This window comes from Lissotriton vulgaris, chromosome 11 (genome assembly GCF_964263255.1).
Source record: "Lissotriton vulgaris chromosome 11, aLisVul1.2, whole genome shotgun sequence".
NCBI lineage: Eukaryota > Metazoa > Chordata > Amphibia > Caudata > Salamandridae > Lissotriton > Lissotriton vulgaris.
The window spans coordinates 127223925-127241323 of record NC_141699.1 but is presented as its reverse complement, the minus strand read 5'-3'; positions in this window follow the sequence as shown (position 1 = coordinate 127241323).

The following is a 17399-nucleotide window of genomic DNA, read 5'->3' as shown; positions in this document are numbered from 1 at the left end:
TGACTGGGGGAATGTGTGACATTGATCCACATTCGGTCCATCACTCGGTGTTCTTGCAATTGCCGCCCTAAGTGCGCTGGGGATGCCCAGACGTGGGTCCCAGGCACTCCACACCACTTGGAGTCAAGCTAGCCGGGTTGATGAGAGGTGTTACCTCGAAACCGGTCCGGTCCTCGGATGCTTGATTCCGTTCTGGGAAGGACATGGCTTTTGTAGTTCGCACTGGACTGTTCCCATGGGGCAACAGGGTCAGAGCTGATTTGCATATCGCCATTGTCTAACCCAGGGTGGTGTGGAGTGCAAAAAAACGATGGATTCGGGACCAGATCTTTTGACTGGGGGAATGTGTGACATTGATCCACATTCGGTCCATCACTTGTTGTTTTTGCAATTGCCGCCCTAAGTGCGCTGGGGATGCCCAGACGTGGGTCCCAGGCACCCCACACCACTTGGAGTCAAGCTAGCCGGGCTGATGAGAGGTGTTACCTCGAAACCGGTCCGGTCCTCGGATGCTTGATTCCGTTCTGGGAAGGACATGGCTTTTGTAGTTCGGACTGGACTGTTCCCATGGGGCAACAGGGTCAGAGCTGATTTGCATATCGCCATTGTCTAACCCAGGGTGGTGTGGAGTGCAAAAAAACGATGGATTCGGGCCCAGATCTTTTGACTGGGGGAATGTGTGACATTGATCCACATTCAGTCCATCACTTGTTGTTTTTGCAATTGCCGCCCTAAGTGCACTGGGGATGCCCAGACGTGGGTCCCAGGCACTCCACACCACTTGGAGTCAAGCTAGCCGGGCTGATGAGAGGTGTTACCTCGAAACCGGTCCGGTCCTCGGATGCTTGATTCCGTTCTGGGAAGGACATTGCTTTTGTAGTTCGGACTGGACTGTTCCCATGGGGCAACATGGTCAGAGCTGATTTGCATATCGCCATTGTCTAACCCAGGGTGGTGTGGAGTGCAAAAAAAACGATGGATTCGGGCCCAGATCTTTTGACTGGGGGAATGTGTGACATTGATCCACATTCGGTCCATCACTTGTTGTTTTTGCAATTACAACGAGGAGGGCCGCGGCAGCGCCAGCAGGCTAGGATGATGGTTCAAGTTGCAGAGGGGCCGCGGCAGCGCCAGCGGGCCAAGGCGATGGTTCACAAGGATGGGCCGCGGCAGCGCCGGCAGGCCAAGACGAAGGTGCACGTTGCAGAGGGCCGCGGCAGCGCCAGCAGGCTTAAGAGATGGGTTCACAAGGCAGGGCTGCGGCAGCGCCAGCAGTCCGTCAAGGATGAGTTCTTCTCGGGGTCTCTCGACTCCAGGATACAACTGCCTTCCTGCTCTGTAGCTGCCCCAGTTATAGGTCTGGTGTCCTTTGATGTCCGGACCCTCGTGCTTGGAGGTCGGGAGGTCCGGGATGAGGGAGTCCAGACACCCAGCAGGGGGGTGGAGCCAGCACCCGGGGAAGCCGGGGGCGATCGAACACCTGGCGGAGGAGAGCCATTGACACTCCTTCTCCCATTGACCTGCCAAGTGGTCTCTTCACCTCCTGGGTGGATGGTGGTGCCTCGATGTCGGGGCCTGGCCAAGCCCAGGGTTGGGGTCGAGCCGAGGCCACGCGGCCGCCTGGTGCAGTGTCCAAAGATGGTGGCTGGGCCGGGGCAATGGTGCTGATGGGGGCCCGGGCCAGCCGATACTGGGGTGTGCAGGAGCTGGAGTCCCGTTGGGGACGGGTTGCGGGTTTGCCTCGGTGGGTTGCCGGGATCGTTCTTTCTGGGGGTACAGGGAGAGCTGGTGTCCGGGCCCTATCATGCGGGGGGGGGGGAAGCGGCCTTCCACGAGGCCTGTCCAACATGCGTCCCCCCCAGCTGAAGGCAGGGAGAGTCACCCATCCTCTTGGGTACTCTCCTAGCCGAGGCGGAAGAAGCGTGACAGGCCGTCCGCGTTGGCGTGGTCCTGGCCAGGACGATGCTCCACAGTGAAGTCCATCCCCTGCAAGGAGATGGACCATCGCAACAGTTTTGGGTTCTCCCCCCGCATTTGCATCAGCCATTGCAGGGGTCGGTGGTCTGTCTGTACCCGGAAATGGGTACCGAAGAGGTAGGGCCGGAGTTTCTTGAGGGCCCATACTACGGCGAAGGCCCCCCGCTCGATGGTGCTCCAGCGCTGTTCTCGGGCCAGCAGGCGTCGGCTGATGAAGGCCACTGGCTGAGCGACTTCCTCAGCGTTGAGTTGAGAGAGGACTGCCCCAACGCCATGATCTGAGGCGTCCGTCTGTACTATGAACTCCCGGCTGTAGGCGGGGGCCTGGAGCACGGGGGCGGTGCACATGGCGGTCTTCAACTTCTCGAAGGCCGCTTGACAGTCTGGAGTCCAGCGGATTGTTTTGGGGTTTTTCTTGGATGTGAGTTCTGTGAGGGGCCCCACAATGCTGCCATAGTCCTTCACAAACCGCCGGTAGTACCCAGTGAGCCCCAGGAAGGCCCGGACTTCAGTTTGGGTAGTAGGGGGTTGCCAGGCCTGGATGGCAGCGATCTTGAGCTGAAGGGGGGCCACCAGACCGCTCCCCACTTGGTGTCCGAGGTAGGTCACAGACCCCTGGCCAATCTGGCATTGGCTGGCTTTGATGGTGAGGCCGGCCTGCCGGAAGGCGTGCAGGACTTCCCGGAGGTGGTGGAGGTGGTCTGCCCAGTGGCGACTGTACACAGCAATATCGTCCAGGTAGGCGGCGCTGAATTCTCCGAGGCCCGCCAGTACCTGGTTCACGAGTCGTTGGAAGGTAGCTGGAGCGTTTTTCATGCCGAATGGCATCACCTTGAAGTGGTAGTGGCAATCTGGGGTAGAGAAGGCGGATCGTTCTTGGGCCCCGGGGGTGAGGCCGATTTGCCAGTAGCCCGCTGTTAGATCGAAGATGCTCAGGTAGCGGGCGGCCCCCATGCGGTCAACTAGCTCATCCGTCCGGGGGATAGGGTGAGCGTCGGTTCTAGTAACGGCGTTCAGGCCCCGATAGTCCACACAGAACCGGAGCTCGGGGGCAACGCCCGGGGCGGCAGCCTTGGGGACCAGTACGACTGGGCTGGCCCAGGGGCTGTCAGATGGCTCGATCACTCCCAGAGCCAGCATTTTGGTGACTTCGTTCTGGATGCAGGCGCGCACCCGATCTGGCACCCGGTACGCCCTGTGTCGAATAGGTGGACTATCACCGGTGTCCACGTCGTAAAGGCACCAGGGGGTGACCCCGGGGGTGAGGGAGAACAGGTTTGCGAATTGTAGCAGGAGAGCTCGACAGTCTAGGCGTTGCTCCGGGGACAAAGCATCGGAGAGTCTGACCCCTTCCACTGAGCCATCCTGTTCACGGGTCCTCAGTAGGTCAGGGAGGGGCTCAGAATCTTCCTCCGTCCCGCTATCGGTAGCCATCAGGAGGCTGAGTTCCGAGCGTACGAAGTGGGGTTTGAGTCTGTTGGCATGGAGGACCCGTAGGGGGTTCCGGGAGGACTCCATGTCGATTAGGTAGGTGACGGGACCCTTGCGCTCTATCACCTTGAAGGGTCCTGTCCATTTGTCCTGTAGGGCACAGGGTTCGACCGGGGACATCACCCAGACTTGTTGTCCCGGCTCGAACTCGATGGAGGAGGCATGCTGATCATACAATTTCTTCATGTCCTCCTGGCTGGCTTCAAGGTTGGCTTTGGCGAGCTCCCTGAATCGCCGGGTCTGGTTGCGGAGGGTCAGGAGATACTTATATATATCTGGAGGAGTCTTCTAGGGGGCCATCTCCCATCCTTCCTTGACCAGGCTGAGGGGACCCCGGACGGGGTGTCCGTACAGGATGGGCTGAAGCCCAGGGATTTCTGGGGGACTTCTCGATAGGCGAACAGGAGGCACGGGAGCAGTACGTCCCATTGGCGACGTAGGGGTTCTTCTAGGCCCATGATCATTCCCTTGAGAGTGCGGTTAAACCGCTCGACCAGTCCATTTCCTTGCGGGTGATAGGGGGTCGTGAATTTGTAGGTGACCCCGCACTGTTGCCAGAGAGACCTCATGTACTTCGAGATAAAGTTCGTGCCCCTGTCGCTGACGACTTCCCGGGGGAAGCCCACCCGAGAGAAGATCCCCATCAGGGCTCGCCCTACCACGGGTGCTGTCACGGTCCGAAGAGGGATGGCCTCGGGATAGCGGGTGGCGTGGTCCACCAGGACCAGGATGAACCGGTGCCCTTGTGCCGTTCGGGGGTCCAGGGGCCCCACAATGTCTATTCCCACCCGTTCGAACGGGGTGGTGACGACGGGAAAGGGTTGCAAGGGTGCTTTGGTCTTTCGGCCGCTCTTCCCGCTGGCCTGGCAGGTTGGGCAGGTCCGGCAGTGGTTGGAGACATCATTTCGCATTTTGGGCCAGTAGAAGTGGGTCACCAGGCGGCTGTACGTTTTGTCCTGGCCCAGGTGCCCGGCGAGAGGTACATCGTGTGCCAAGTTCAAGAGGAAGTCTCTGAAGCGGAGGGGTACCACCAGCACCCGACTGGCCCCCAGCTCAGCAATCCTTTGCTCACTGTATTATTATTATTATTATTAGTGAGTTTTGTATAGCGCCTGGTTACCATTAGGCATCCCAGCGCTCACCAGAGGGTAGCACTACCACACTAATACAGAAGTTAAACGGAGAACAAAAAAGTTTTTAAAAGTTTGCGGAACCGCAAGAGACTGGCTTCCGAGCGAAGATGCAGGGGAAGAGAATTCCACAGAGTGGCCACATTTATCGAAAACCTTCTGCCACCGGTTCTTGCCTTCCTCACCCTCCCAACCTGCAACAGATGCTGATGATCGGAACGGAGAGAGCGGGGGGCCTTATAGGGCTGAACCATATCCCCCAGAATGGGTGGGCCTACCCCCTGCAGGACTTTATGGGCGATACAGAGTGACTTGAATTTCACCCTGTCCCTCACAGGGAGCCAGTGCAGCGCCTTCAACGCAGGTCGAGCAGACTGACGCCTGGGAAGACCCGTCAGGAGCCTGGCGGCCGCGTTCTGCACTTGCTGCAGTTTGTTCAGGGTAGATTCTGGTGCACCCAGGAACAACGCATTGCTGAAGTCCAGCCGCGAGATGATAAGCCCCTGAACAAGGAGCCTCCTAGTGGCTACTGGAAGCAAAGGAAGAATCTTCCGAGCTGATCTGAGCAGGCCAAAACACACGCCAGCTGTTTTTTTAGCATGAGTTTTAAACGAAAGATCCTGCTCAAGCCACACCCCCAGGCTCTTGATCTCCTGCTTGGGGGTGGGTACTGGTCCCAGGCAGTCAGGCCAGCTGCTGGGGGATAAGGATGGAAAAGAATTCCCCAGCAGCATCAGTTCTGTCTTGGAACCGTTAAGCTTTAGTGCTGAGCTGCACATCCACGTGTAGATCTTATCCAGACACGAGTGCAGCCGGTCGGGATGGTAAGCCGACTGGGAAAGGCCTACCACCAGCTGGGTATCATCAGCATAGCTGATGATCTTAATACCCAGCGGCAGTACCACACTCTCCAGGGGTGCCATATACACGTTGAATAAAGTAGGGCTCAACTAAGAGCCCTGTGGCACACCACACTGGAGAGGGATTGAAGATGATTTTTCATGGCCTTCCCACACCTCAAATGTGCGGCCTTCCAAGAAGGAGGCGAACCACTTGAGGGCCAAACCAGTGACCCCCACCCCCGACAGCCGTTGGAGAAGCACCTGATGATCCACGGTGTCGAAAGCAGCACTAAGGTCCAGCAGGATCACTGCCACTGATCCCCCCGAATCCAAAATGCTCCTAGCATTCTCCACGACCGCCAGCAGGGCGGTGTCAGTACCCTGACCTGGACGAAAACCCATTTGGGAATTGCCCAGGAGGGAGTTAGCCTCCAGGAAGTCCGACAGGCGGCTGTTCACCAACTTCTCAGTCACCTTACTGAGACCCGGCAGCAGGGAAATAGGCCTGAAGTTAGCAAGGTCGGCGTGGTCCAGGTTAGGCTTCTTCAGCAGAGCCTTGACGACCGCCCCTTTCCAACTGGGGGGTACTACCCCTTGAGTGAGGGACAAGTTTATAAGGTCCGTCACTGGGCCGCCGATGGTGGGTGCCACCTGCTTAAGATATTTAATAGGCGCCGGGTCTTTCGGAGAGCCGCTCTTCATGGTCTTCAAAACCGAAAGAACTTCCTCCTCAGTAACAGGACCAAGAGAGACCAGCTCCGCTGATCGCATCCTTGACTGAGAACTGGAATTGTCGCCCAAGGAGGCTACCTCGCCTTGCCGGGGGAGGGATGCCAGAATTTTATCAATCTGTAGAGCAGGTCATTGTCCCAATAAATCCAGTGGGCCCCCGAGGTGTCTCCTGCGCTCTGGGCGAGGGCTTGCTGCCGGAGTCCCTCGAGGGAGGGACATGTCCTCTGCTCTTGTCGGAATTGTTCCTGGGTGGGGCCACCCTCTTGACGCCACTGGGCCAGTTCGGGAAGGTCCCGGAGCCGATCGAGTCCTTCTTCGTTTTGTTCTGGAGGACTGGCTACTAGGGTGGCTCCCTCTGGGACGATCGGGGGAGGAGGCTCTGGCCATTCGGGTTCTTCGGGACTGGGGATGGCGCGGGCGGCCATGGACCGGGTCGTTACGCAGGCCCATTCAGGGAGGCCCAACATCCCCAGGTGCTCTCTTCTTTCGACGGCTGCCCAGGGGGAACTTTCGAGGTCGTTCCCCAGGAGGCAGTCCACGGGTGCATCATCGCGGACAGTTACTTTCAGCATTCCGGACACTCCTCCCCACTCGAAGGGGACGCAGGCCATCCGACACAGGCTCTCTGAGTTGTCGGCCGACCGTACGGGGCAAAGGATGTTTGGCAAGATCTGGTCCGGGGTCACCAGATGACAGCAGACTGCGGTCATACTGGCCCCGGTGTCGCGGAGGGCTTCAGCCCGGTGCCCATTAATGTTGACCCACTGGCTGTATTTCTGCGTGTTGGCGGGTAGGGGGGCCCGCGGGATCATGTCTCTTTCCCCTAGGCAGACCAGGGACATGGCGGCTGGTTCCCACTCGGGCTGGTCGGGCTCGTACTCCTCAGAGTCTTCTGGGGTTTGCTCTTCCCCCAGGGCGGCGGCAGCGACCTAGCGGGGCATAGGGTTCTGGTTCTTCGGGCAGTTGGGATCATTGGCCTAGTGGCCGGGTCGCTGGCATCGGTGGCAAGTAACGTTGGCCCGGAAACCTGGACGCATCGGGAGGTTTCCCCTGCCGGCTGGGGGTGGGGCGTTGGCGGCGGGAGCCACCGAGACGGCGTCTCTGCCCCAACCCTGGCCTCCTCCTCCCCCTCGGGGGCGATGGGGTCCTTGGGTGGCTCTGTTTGGTTCGCTGGGCCCGTTTCGGGCAACTCGGGTGCTTTCCCACCGGTCAGCCTCAACGGCGAGTTGCCGAGGTTCAGTCAGTTTACTGTCGAGGAGGTGCTGCCTAAGCTCGACGAAGCAGTTGTTAGAAAGGTGCTCCCACACAATAAGGTCGAAGAGTTGTTCATAAGTGGTCACTTTGCTGCCCTTGATCCACCCCTCGAAGGCTCTGCTAAAGAAGTTCACGTACTCCACCCAAGTTGTACCCGGGATCCGCTTGCAGTCGCGGAACCGCTGGCGGTACATTTCGGGCGTGAGTCCGTATCGAGTGAGGAGGGCGGCTTTCATGTGGTCGTAGGATGTCATCTGATGGTCCGGGAGTTGCAGCAGGGCGTCTCGCCCTTCGTTGACAAACCTCCCCCATAACCCGGCTCCCCAGTCGCTCCGGGGAATCCGGTGGGAGGTCATGGCTACCTCGTAGGCTTTGAACCATTGCTGGATATCATTGTTCCGGTAATACTCTCTGACGACATCCTTGGGGATGTGGACCTTGGGGTCTGTAGTGGCAGGAGTGTTCGGGCGCTCGGGGACCCCGAGATCTTTGTTCTGTTTCCGAATTTCTAGTTCTTTTAGGTTGCGCTCATGTTCGTAGGCTAGCTTTTTCTCTTCTAACTCTCTTTGTCTTTGTTTCTCTTCTCGCTCCTCTTGGAGCCGCAAGTGTTCCAACGTTATTTTTTGTTCCGCCAATTTGAGCTCTCCATCTAAACGAAGTCAAGCCAGTTCCAATTCATGGAGCCTGCTTTTTTCCCGTTCTCGGACCTCCTCTGGGGAGAGACCCAATCTTCTTCCTTCCGTCGGTGTGGTGCTTGTTTCGGGTGCCTCGAGGCTTTGGTTTTGGGGTACGGCCGTACCCGTCTCCGCCCAAGATTCCAGGGTGTTTTTGTTTTCGTGCTCAGTCCTGTGGTAGCGATGCCTAGTTCTATGCAGAACTATTTTAGTTCTCTGTGGTTGTATTCTTCTAGTTTCTCCATCTGGAATTTTTCCGTGGTTCCGCTCTCTTTTGTTGACATTGTGGTTGTGTCGTGGGGTGAGTTACTCTCTGTACGATTATGCGTTGGTTCGGATCGCGCCGCTGGCCACCAATGTTAGACGGGGACCCGGAGGGTCGGCCGAGTACAGGGGGAGAGGCCTCCGGTGAGGGCCGTCTCCGGCGATCGTACAGACAAGTAACTTCCCCCCCCACAGATGGACACCACACAAGGATGAGGTCTACACACTTTATATAAGGTACTTGAGGCAAGGTTATCAACGATACAGTGGGGGCAGGACACGAGGATCCTGCCAATTCTAGTCTCTGTAGGAAAAGGGGTAGCGGGACATTCTTGGGACCGGTCTGGTACAGGGGCGGCAAGAAGGAGCTCACAATCCTCGAGCTTAGGAGTCTGCAAAGTCGGGCCGCGGCAGCGCCAGCAGGCTAGGATGATAGTTCTCGGCAAGGAGGGCCGCGGCAGCGCCAGCAGGCTAGGATTATAGTTCTCGGCAAGGAGGGCCGCGGCAGCGCCAGCAGGCCAGGACGAATGCTTTACAACGAGGAGGGCCGCAGCAGCGCCAGCAGGCTAGGATGATGGTTCAAGTTGCAGAGGGGCCGCGGCAGCGCCAGCAGGCCAAGGCGATGGTTCACAAGGATGGGCCGCGGCAGCGCCGGCAGGCCAAGACGAAGGTGCACGTTGCAGAGGGCCGCGGCAGCACCAGCAGGCTTCAGAGATGTGTTCACAAGGCAGGACTCCAGGATACAACTGCCTTCCTGCTCTGTAGCTGCCCCAGTTAGAGGTCTGGTGTCCTTTGATGTCCGGACCCTCGCGCTTGGAGGTCGGGAGGTCCGGGATGAGGGAGTCTAGACACCCAGCAGGGGGGTGGAGCCAGCACCCGGGGAAGCCGGGGGCGATCGACACCTGGCGGAGGAGAGCCATTGACACTCCTTCTCCCATTGACCTGCCAAGTGGTCTCTTCACCTCCTGGGTGGATGGTGGTGCCTCGATGTCGGGGCCTGGCCAGGCCCAGGGTTGGGGTCGAGCCGAGGCCACGCGGCCGCCTGGTGCAGTGTCCAAAGATGGTGGCTGGGCCGGGGCAATGGTGCTTACGGGGGCCCGGGCCAGCCGATACTGGGGTGTGCGGGAGCTGGAGTCCCGTTGGGGACGGGTTGCGGGTTTGCCTCGGTGGGTTGCCGGGATCGTTCTTTCTGGGGGTACAGGGAGAGCCGGTGTAAATGTAAATGTATATGTAAATGAATAGGCATTTATATAGCGCACTACTTACCCGTAGGGTCCCAAGGCGCTTCGACCGCTGCGAAACCCTTCCTGGCTTCCCTGAGAGATGGTCCCTTAATGGGTATCTCCAGGGTGAGACCAGGCATCCCCGGCGGTCTGGTGGGGCCGTTAGTGAAGATGAGGCAAGCTAATGCCCAGAGTTGCCGAGTGTGATCGCTGATCAGAGTGGGCACCGAGGCGAGAGAATTATCGAGTCCGCTGACCCTGGTCCAGAAACCTGCCGCGCCGGGAATCGAACCCTGGTCCCGGGCCGTCCTCTGCTCTCGGGTCTGCCGCCTCTAACCAGTGAGCCACACTACTTCACTGTCCGGGCCCTATCATGCGGGGGGGGGGGAGCGGCCTTCCACGAGGCCTGTCCAACACCCGGCATGTTTGGACAAGGTAGCAGTCAGAAATCGATACATGAATGGATATCATACACAGTAGAGTAGTGAGCGTAACCTGGTTCAGCTGAGGAATAGTGATGTCACACATCTAAAAGCCCAAACTGTGTCACTATATCTATCACCTAATATTTGGAATATTAATAAGTGAGGGGCACACAATCAAGGTTAAAACATATATTCACCACACAATTAACAGAATATATTGCAAATGTCATTTACAAAGATATATCAATTACAAATTAAAAAAGGTAAAAAGGTCAAACCAACAACTGATCATAATAAATGCAAGTTACAAAAAGATAAAAATGGGATACAATTTATTACATCATTTCATTATAAAAACAATACAGCTTTTTAAAATTTAAAACATCATGTTTTCTCAAACTTGGAACTGTAACAATAATACCCTGTGATTGCGTCATTTGTACATGTTTTTAATTTTGAAATGCTGTATTGTTTTTATAATGAAATTATGTAATAAATTGTATCCCATTTTCATCTTTTTGTAACTTGCATTTATTATGATCAGTTGTTGGTTTGACCGTTTTACCCGGTGACTAAATAGGCCCCCTGTTTACATACTGTAGGCACGAACCTCCTGACTGGATTCAAGTAGATGGTGGCCATATACTGGTTCCTCTGACTACGTTTCTACGGTAATTAACCACCTTACAATATCACACGAAGGGGATTGCTGTACCTACCTCTTCCCCCAGCCCCTCCTCTCCAACCTCCGTCCCTACCATTGTGATTTAATCCTAAATACGGGATCGGCTCTCTTTGCAGCCAAATTAATTAAGCTCTAAATATGTTTATTAGTGGGACTATCATCAAATGTGAACTTATGTAGTATAAAGGCTCTATTAGAGCCATTATTTTAATTAAGCTTCATGCACGAACGTACAAGAATCTATAATTCAATTGAAATTACTCTTACTTGTTAAATCGATTGTGTGCCAAGTTTTGTTTCAACTAGGTTAAGGTACTTCCCGACAAATTGATTCTAATTATTAATTTTATACACCGAATTAGGTTGTCCGCCCCCCTTATCTGTCCTGATGAAGACCCCACAGCAAGGGCACCACTGATCCCTGCATTAGAGGGTCGAAACGTCGACAACCACCTACTGCATCTTCAACTCCACTCCAACATTTGTTTCATTCATTGTTATTTGTGGAGTATGATTTATTGATTTAACTGTGATGAACTGTTGGTCCACTACACTGTACAAAATTTGATAATACAGTATCCATGACCACATGATTTTATTGTCACGTACCTTTGTCTATCACTTTATCCTCACCAAAGCACCCATCACTACCTCCTTCCCTACCCTTATTCTCCCTGGGGCACTGTACAACCAATTGTATTATTGATTTGCTCGTATATATTCAGTATACTTGATCCCGTTGTGATTAAAACAATGTGGATCCATTTATTGTTTGTGTAAATTCATTGCTTGAGATTTTGTATATCACATCACATTCTAGCTGGGACCCTCCCTCTTAGTAACTATGAAAAGTTCAACTGATGAGGTCTGGTAGATTGCAAACCAAAAGTTGGCGTGGTCTCCCATTACCCATATGCCTCTGCACTGCACTGTCTCTCCACTCAAGGAAAAGTGCCGCCAGCACAGTTCGGTATACAGAAAGCCACCAGCAGGCTAGTGCGTGTCAGATCTTCTGCACACCCAGGTGCCACACACCTGGCGGACAAGGCCCTCACCAAAGGCTGCAATCTTCACTGCACACACAGTGGCACCTTTTGTTCCACAAGGCGGATCGCCGACGCAGTAGGGGCGCCCTGCAAGAGCCACCACACACAAAGCTCTCACCAGGGCCCATACAGTTAGTTCGCAGATGAGCCACATGAAGAGTAAAGTCCAGTAAAACTCATAAGTGAGCAATCAAACACACTTAAATATGAGCAATTTTGGACCTGTGATGCGTACTGCAGTATGCCGCTCACTTTTCTACCAAATGGGGGGGTGAGGGAGGGGACTGTTCGCCATTCACAGAAACCATCCGCCCTCTCAGATGCTCTCAACACTCTCAGGGAGGCGGGGCAGGGGCCACTGGCTCAGGCCTCCGTTTGTGTACAATGGGCAGTAATAATCAATGGCCCAGGAGATGCTTAGAGTGCCTCCATTTAGTATCAAATAGGTCAACAATTGCATGTGAAGTCTCCATAACAATGTCCCTGGAACTTTATTGCGGGCAGATATGTGCTGAGTAGTGGCTGCCAGCGGTCAAGAGTCTCCCTCCTTGTCACAGCGGTTCCTGGTGCACACCAGTCTCGGGAGAGCGCCACTTCATGTCTGCTGTGCCGGGGGAATTGAACCTGAGGCACACCCCTCTAGCCATTGGCACACCAGAATATTGTTAACGCTCAGGCACCCTCAACACTCACCCCAACAACGAAGATGCCCCAGGCAACATGCCTCCAATCTAAGCCTTGGGCAGGCCGCGCCACCACGGTCTCTGGTGGTATCTGGTCCCAGTCCGGATTACAACTCGTCTCTGGGTCAACATCAGCCACAGGTCAGAGGGACTCAAGGGACAGGAGGCTTTCAAGCCTGCACACATCTCTGCAATGTTGGGGGGCGAAGAGGCACCACGGTGCCTCTCCTCAATGTCTGCGGCAGGTGCGACACACAGCTCTGCCACGATATGTGGCTTGCTGCGACACCAGCAGCGCTGTCCTAGCCCTCAGGTCAACAATAAGGGTCCGTTTCAGGATTCTGCTCACAAGTTACGGGGGTAGTTCACAAATAGACATGGCCAGTAGAAGTCCCCATCTGCCATAGGATTATTGCAGTGTTGATACGCAGCTGGCGGAGCACCTCTACTGTGCGTCCATTTGCAAGCACGGCAAGCTCCGCCCCCAGTTAACAGAGTTCTACACACAGCAGAAATAGGACCAAAATCAAAGGACACACAATACAAAAGATGGTAATTTCCTACACATTAATTTAAATATATATCCATATGGATTTGTGGAGGATCTTTGCGTTAGCTCTGTTCTACTACTGGTCTTTCAGCATAATGAAATGGTAATGGTTCAGACCACATCAGTCATTGGCTCTCTTGCCCTATAAATGACAGAATGTTCTGATCACATGTGTACATCTACCTGAAAATGAGTGCACGTCAGAGTCAGGGCCAGTTTGGCAGTCGTTTTGTTTCCAATTTTCTCCTTTCATTGATCCCCTTCCATTACTTTGCTTCTACTCTTTTTATTTGAATGTTTCTTACGAGGAAACTACTGCTCTCCGGACAGTGCTAATGGGTTGCTTGCTTGCACCTAATTTCATCTGCGGTGTGCTGCATCCCACCGCTTCCTTTAACCAGGAGATTAATATATATCGCTGTTCTATATAGTATCTCAATGTATTACCATTCCAAAATGGCCAATATGTTTGTTCTAAATGTGGCGGCCATGCTGGAACTATAAAACAACATTAGGCTATTTTTAATAACTCTGCAAAACAGATACCCACTGCTATGTTTAGTGCTGTTATTGCAAACATATGCCAGCTGCATCAAGACAACATGTTTTCTTTTTCATACTTGTATTCTTTTAATTTATCTTGCATATTTTTGGGTGTTTGTGTTTTATAGCCGCTGTGACAGAGGGTGAGTGCAAGAATGAGACATTTGATGGATGAATGGATGCATGAGTGAAAAGATGAGTGTTAGAGTGCATGTATGATGACTTATTTAGTGTCTAAATCCATCAGTGGCACTAAAGGCACATTAATTCATAAGTCAGACCTGTTGGCATTTCCAATGCTTGTTTCATTATAGTGCCTTTCCCCACCCCAGATTGAAATTGTAACACCAGATGTGCGCACAGAGCATCTCTTCTTGCTCAGTCTGCTGTTCTCCAATCTACACTAGCTTTAATTTACTTATAGCACCTACTCTCTCAGGTATGAAAACATTTTAGCGCCTGCTTCTTAATGCTATTAATGACTTCCAGGTCTGTGACTCATCTAAAAGTGAGAGAGGCACTCTCTCAACATGTCCTCATCAAGATGTGGCCTCTGTTCTGTAGTTTCACTGTTACATGGAAATGATGCAGCTAATTGCTCATTAGTGATTTCATGTGCAGAGCCAATACTCTTCAACAAAGGTACTCTTAGAAGGAATGAAGAATCTTTATTGTGGTTTGTAGGTTGCTGGGCAAGTGGCTGGTACAGCAGTTTTCAATACTTAGTCATATATGATAAAAGGAAAATAATTAACTTAAATTCAAAGTACCAGTGATTTGCTCTAATGACTTCAAAAAGTGCCTTGATTGTGAACACATTCTTTTAAAGAGTGAACCCCTGCAAAACATCCCTAAACAGCAGATTTTTTCTCCAGTTTTTTTGTAACTATCGTTTTCTTGCCTTGAGATCAAAATATGAAGGCAGTCGAGATCAGCATCCTTCTGGAAGACAGTCATCTTGAAAAAGACAAGCATAAGCTACTTAAAGACAATCATTCCCCCAAAGAGAGCCATTCTGAGAGGTCATTAGTTATTTATATTTGAAAGCACTAAATAGCTCTTTAGGTTCCATGGTACTCTAGATACTTAAACAATCATATTTATTTATGGAACTGTCCTTACTAACACAGTGTGGCAGCTATATCTAGTATAATTGCTACTATTTCTTCAATGTCCAGTGTTTATGGGATTCTCAGTGCTAGTGCTTACTCTGTTTTAATGCTCAGATATGAGGAAGTGGGACATGCAGGGCCTAATTCATAAAGTCGTGGGGGAGTCTCCACCCTTGGGTGGAATCCCCACGATGGGAATTCTCCTTGCAGAGATTCCGCCCTAGTGTGGAGACTTCCCCATGAGCGCCAGTCCTTCGCCACAAGTGTAGAGGCCCTTTGTGACACAGGCCCAAAGTGAATAAGTCAATAACACATAATGTGATCCAATGGGAAGGCAGAACTAGAATCACGCTCTCCTTGCTATGCATTGAAAAATAGCCACAACATGAAAGTGGCCTTGGTGGGACTCCCAAGTCAGTAAGTGCTGGAATGGGAGCACTTTGCTTTTCTTGCCTATACCCTATTACAAGAGGCGCTTCAAATGCATTTCCTGCTGGAAATTGACCTGCATAAGTGTGGATGACTCATTCATCACTGAAACCCTCCAAGGGCCTAATATTAATTATGATGCTTGTGGAATTTTAAGTTTACGAACTGAACATCATCTGCGCCAGCTTGTCACTCACGTATAACCTGCACGGCAGCCATTTTGGGTACCATGGTCTTCCTGTTCGCGATCAATCACCAGCGCGCTCCCTGACCCTGCGAGCGTCCTCCGCGCACCCTGGCTGCCCCCTCCCTCACATGCACAAGTCCGCATGACCCTGTCCTTGGGAGTCGAGCCCGCGCCTGACCAACACCTCCTCTCCTTTCATGAATACCCCTCTGTTGATAAACTCCCCCTCCGCGCTTGATTGTCCACACAGACCATTCCCCTCATGAATACTTCTCCTTTGATGGCCCTTTCCTCTGAATCCGATCGGCCGCACGAGGTCCCAGGCCATCACCTAGCCGGAAGATGCAGTTTATTGCCCCCTATTGTATGGAGTCACTCCTCTTCAAAGGATCATGGCCTCCCCACCCCCTGGGATACGATCAGGCGCACACATCCTAAGAATCGGCGGAACACTCAGCTGCGTGATAGCCCCCTCCTATTATCAGCAGGGTGAGGACCTCTATTGTGGATGTATGTGGGGTGGGTCTGTCACGAGGATTACGGGGATGTCTTTTTATAAGTTCAAAGAGTTTTTATGCAATAAAGAATGCTCACATGTCATAAACCAGGGTATAAGAGGCCAGGCCTCAGAGAGGCTGGAGAGAACACCTTGAGACGATACCTTGTTGTCTGATCTGATGTGTTCTGCTCCGTCGGAATAAAAACTTCTGTTTCCTGCCTTCCAGTCTCCAGCGCCTGCCTCTTTATTTGATAACTAGAATGGTATAGAGGCGGTTAGCGCCGGGCATCTTTGAAAAAGGCCATCAGCCCTACCCTTTTTCTACAATTGGCGTCCCAAAGCGTGGGGCCCATCAGCGACACGTGGATCCAGTGGGAGAGGTCCCGACGACAGAGTGAACGACTGCAACGATCGGGAGAGCTCCTGTCCGATAGACCCTCCTCTGACAGCCGATCATCCGAACTTCACTAGCTCTGAACAGACCTCTCTCGAGTGATCTACGGTCCTGACTGGGAACCATCAGGAGTGCCGCGAACATCACGAAGAATAGAGGACGATCGGGCGCTGGATTCGGAAGACAGGAAACTGTCCATGCGGTCCGGGTAAGGTCGTGTAAATGCGACAAAATTACGAAATGATTGTTTGATTTGGATAATACTAGTATTACTCTCTTGTTGATTCTTCTGGAGATTCACCGTCTGCAAACGGAGAAACAACAGGCTCTCTCTTTGCAAGCAGTGAAGGATAGGTAACGCAGACTTTTGTCCCCGTTGTAATCCGTCGTGCCTATCTTCCTCCCCCACTGTTTTCCCGAACTGTTGTTCGTGGATTGTTGTCTGGAGACTCTCTGCCTGCAAACAGGGAAGAACAAGGTCTCTCTTTGAAGGTAGAGAAAAAGTAGGTAACGCAGACTTTTAACCCGTCGTACCTACTTATTCTCCCCACTGATTGTTTGATTGACCGTACATTAAGTGTTCGGTATTGGTTCTTTTGAGGTATTCACCGCCTGCAAACAACGGAGAATAGAAATATTCTGTCTAGTCTTTGCCCGCCGTGATAAGATAGGTAGTGCAGACCTTTGTCCCCGTTGTAACCCGTCATGCCTATCTTCTCCCCACTGATTGGTAGCCCTTTTTAGCCCGGACCGCTTATTAGAGCTGAACCATCCAGCTCCACTGGAGGGCACCCCTAATAAGGACATGTTTACTAAGCATGGACTAGTCGCTATAGCCTATACTAAGTTATGGCATAAATATACGAAGAAGGACCTCAAAAGTCAGTGGCCACTGATAGGTTCCTTTGATGATCATAAAATAAAAACATTAGAAATAGCGCTCCAGAAAAATAAGACTACGCCCACTATGCTCGATAGTATCGGCATGTGGCGCAAAGAAACGGAACAACGAAGAAAAAGAGAAGAAGCAAAAATAGGGAAAGAATTATGAAAGGCAGCCCACCTAGCCGCTAAGCAACTAGAAGAAGAAATAAAAGAAAGAAAGGAAGCTACACAAAAACAAGAATCAGGGTCGACAGGTCAATGTCCTGTTAGGACCCCCTCTGCGCTCTACCCTGAATTGCCCTCCAAACAACGGGCGAACGATGAGTTACTGCTAGGCCCCCCAATCATCTACATGCTCCCTCCATATGCCCCCT